Here is a 3,937-nt window from a genome sequence, read left to right on the forward strand (position 1 = left end):
AGAAGATTCAGGCATTAGTAAACTGTTAATCTGCAAAAGAGAAGAAAAGTTTTAATTTATGTGATTATTAAATATCCGTGATTATGGCAAGGCAGTGTATATGAAAACCAGAATCCATAACTTTGAAAATGCAATCATTGGATCAACTGGTGGTTTTGTCTGCACAACTGCATAAACAATTTGCCTACTTTCCACTAAATTGACCAGATGCTTTGTTGTCATGTAAACACAATCTAAATGAAATCCACAGATTCCACCCCCCCACCCACCCAAAACCTTATTTTAGCTAAATGTTTCTTGGCTAATCTTATTCCAGGTCTGTTAACAATTTATCCAGCATGATTTGATTGGCTTTCACTTCTTTTGCCACCTCTTGTCCATCCTTTATTGATGCAAGTGTAAGTAAATAAACATAGAAAGAAAGGTCTTTGGAAAGCCTGACACTCCTTGTTGGCTCTTTCACAGGAAGGGCATGGTTAAAAGGGCATGGGAGGTTCATGCCCAAACTGGCTCTACATTTGAGATGCCTACTCTAAGGAGCTTCTCTCTGCCTCTAAATATCCTCTCTGTTAGCACCCCTACTTACAAAATACTTCAAAGACTTCAGGTAAGTAAAAACGTAGCAACACATATTTTTTAAAATTAATTAATAATGATATATGATGAATTAATTAAGATGATGTAGTCTCTAGTAATTTTCATAAATGTTCACATTCTTGTTGCTTATCCTAACCTTCCTGATGATGAAGGTTCACAGGTCCTGGGATATTTTTTATCTTGCCCAATAGAGGGGAATGAGAGATGATAGAGCTGCAACAACAAGAGAAGACTCGCATCATGCAAGAATCAAATTCTCCATATCAATTTCAATTTATGTTATGGGCTGCTGACCCTTCTGAGTTTTTTAACTCTCATTCAGAAATAAAGCATACATCATGTTTTCTCAGTGGTCCAATCCAGTATAAGAGACAACATTGTTTCTAGTATAGACTCATTTACATTTTTGCTTCCACCAAACTAAGAATTAAGAATGAAACTGAGAAATATGGGACCCTGTTAGAAAATGCTCATAATCATACCTTGTCTGCTATTGAAGCAGTTCAGTAAAATGAATAATTATGCTTGTTACTGGCTATCACATGATAACATATCAGTTACGAAAACAGTATGTTATTAAAAAAAAACTTTTAACTAGCTTTATGTGAAAGGTGTGAAGCATTAGGAGAGTGGAATTTTGTGGACATAACCTTTAATTTCCTAGAGGACCCTAGATGCCATCAGATATTTCTCTGAACATTGAGGTCATGCCATGATGAATACTGGAGTAAGGGATGCCATCCAGATCTCTGGGCTTGTGACAGAGACCTCCTTCTGTTATGGCACACTGCTTTCTGCACTGCTCTTTGGTGCTTTGAATATTCATCTCAGAGAGGTCAGGGTTCTATTATCACTAACTGTAATACTTATTAACCCTTTAGTATGACAGAAATGCAGTGTCAAGAACAATAGACAGTATCTCTCAAATGTGTTCTTTCTACTCATGTAGCATTGCTTCCAGATCTTGCCACACTGAGTGCATTCAGGGGAAAGCAAACAATATGGTAAAGATGTCTGGACATCAAGTCATGCTTATGGAAGGTACCACAGTCTTGGGGTTGACATGATAATCTTTACTTTCTTACATGCTATTAAGTAAATACATGCGTAAACTTATGCCACGTTGTCCTAAGTACAAAACAAACACCAATAAGGAAAAATCATGAGGAAATAGTGCTAGAAGCTAGATTTTCATGTCCATGAGAGCAGAGAATCTCTCTGTCTTGTTTTTGGTAGAATATTATCAGCACACTATCTGGAATTATATTAGATAAATGTGTGTTAAATTAATCATTGAAAATTTTTTGGGGATATTATAGAGATTTTTTTTTAGAACCAACTCTGACATTCTGTGTTTGGCATCAGATATAGCAAATACTTAGTGAAATTTTATTTAGAAATTTAAAATTGAAGTATGTAATGGAAAATTCTAAGAATACTGATTTTACATATATTTTATGATCATGAATAGCTATTGTGAAGTTGTGTTTGATTTTCAAAATAGAAATTAAACAGGAGATATTATACAATTAAGAAGTATAATTTTCTCAAGGATATATTTCATAATTTCAAATTTTTATCACGTTTTATAATAAATAACTACCAAACTGAGTTTGATAAATTGTTGAAATGTTGCAAAGTCATAGAACTTTAGAGTTGCTTGGAATATGTCAGATCATGTGGCCAAATATTAGATGTATTTAGTAGGCAAGCCCTATGATCCACTCTGAATAATGACTCTATAGCCAAATAAGTTAGGTGATGTAGGTGTGCCATATCTCAATCATGCAATAGTTGGACCCTAAAACAGGGTGAGTAATTAATATTTATTTAGTCCTTCTGAGAAAGTGAATTTTTGTTTAATCATCCTAAAAATGTCCTATTGAGATTTTATAGCTCATGACACTTTATTGGAAAAAACAAAACACAACTTGAATTAGGTCAAGCAAAAGGAGGGGTTTTTAAAATCTCACTAAATCATAGGAAGTGTTAAACACCAAGCCACAGGAAAAACATGAGTACAGTTCAGCCTTGAAAAACTTGGGTCCAGGAATTTGAAAGCAACAAGGACTCATCTTGCTTTTTTTTTTTTTTTTTTCATTTTGGTTCTCTCAGAATGTTGGCTTTATTGCTTTCTCACTGCAGATAGGCAACTTCCAGATGATGGGTCATATGGCTACCTGTTGCTCACTAGATTCACATCTCTTGGCTCTGCTACCAAGAAGAATTCATGTTCTTGTTCCAGCTCCAATTCAAGATTATCTGAGAGCAGAATGCTAATTGGGTCACTTGTGCATTCCTTGACCAAACAAACATGGTTAGAGAAAAGGTCCAGTAGGAACATAAAGCCACACTGAACCTCAAATGCTGTAATACAGAGAAGAGGGAAGAAAAGAAGTGCTGCTGTTTCCAGAGTAAGGAAGTTTAATTGGGAACAAAACAATAAGTGTTCCTTTTAGAAACAAATGCTTTCGTAGTATAAGTTTATCCCATGCAGTATTTGTTATGTACTTATCTCAAAAGATTATTTGTTTTTTTATCTGATATTCAATTTCAACTTGGCACTTTGTTTTCTTTGTGTGTGTATGTGTGTGTGTGTATGCATGCATGCACTAAATTTGTGCACATCTTTACAAATTAACAATGTTTTATGGTCATATTTCAATTAAAAAATAGAAACAGGAAACATATGAGTTATTTGACCTTAATATTATGACATCTGAAGGGTACACAATCAATTGGCAACTGGGAAATTTGATGCAGGCCAGAGATTGCCTCGAATCCCACTGTGAGCAGTGTGTTACTTTGTTTGCTTGACCATGCATCAATGATCCAGAACCATACTGTCAGTTTAAGACCACAGAATGTTTGATGGAAATTTAACATGTTATTTCAGAGCTAGTGTGTCCAGTCTTGCAAATTTAACTTCTTGATTGCTTTATTGTTGAAGTTCATAAATTAATCATATAAACTTAAAGTTGAGTCTTGTGGTTTAATAAGACACATCTGCCTATTAATGTATCTCAAGTCTTATGTTAAAGACGTCTAGTTACTTTTGTGAAACTAGGTATTTTCCATAAAAACTTTGTGTATGTCTATAATTAATATAATAAATGGGGCACTTGGGTGGCTCAGGTCATGATCTCATGGTTTGTGAGATGAATCCCTATGTCAGGCTCTAAGCTGAGAGCGTGAAGTCTGCTTGGGATTCCATCTCTTCCTCTCTCTCTGCCCCTCCCACTCTAGTGTGCTCTCTCTAAGTAAATAAATAAATAAATAAACATTTTGAAAAATATATAATAAAGAACTAAAATTCTGTGGAATGCAGTGTAAGAAAAGC

General features: G+C 34.7%; 1 long non-coding RNA gene across 1 annotated transcript; it reads left to right on the top strand.

Moving 5' to 3' along the window:
• The first annotated feature begins 467 nt into the window (after positions 1-467).
• LOC131485439 (uncharacterized) lies at positions 468-3,287 on the top strand. The gene is made up of 2 exons (XR_009248851.1): positions 468-607; positions 2,743-3,287. It is a non-coding gene; the product is annotated as an uncharacterized LOC131485439 (long non-coding RNA).
• The last annotated feature ends 650 nt before the right edge of the window (positions 3,288-3,937 follow it).

The sequence above is a fragment of the Neofelis nebulosa genome, chromosome 9, assembly GCF_028018385.1.
Source record: "Neofelis nebulosa isolate mNeoNeb1 chromosome 9, mNeoNeb1.pri, whole genome shotgun sequence".
Classification (NCBI taxonomy): domain Eukaryota; kingdom Metazoa; phylum Chordata; class Mammalia; order Carnivora; family Felidae; genus Neofelis; species Neofelis nebulosa.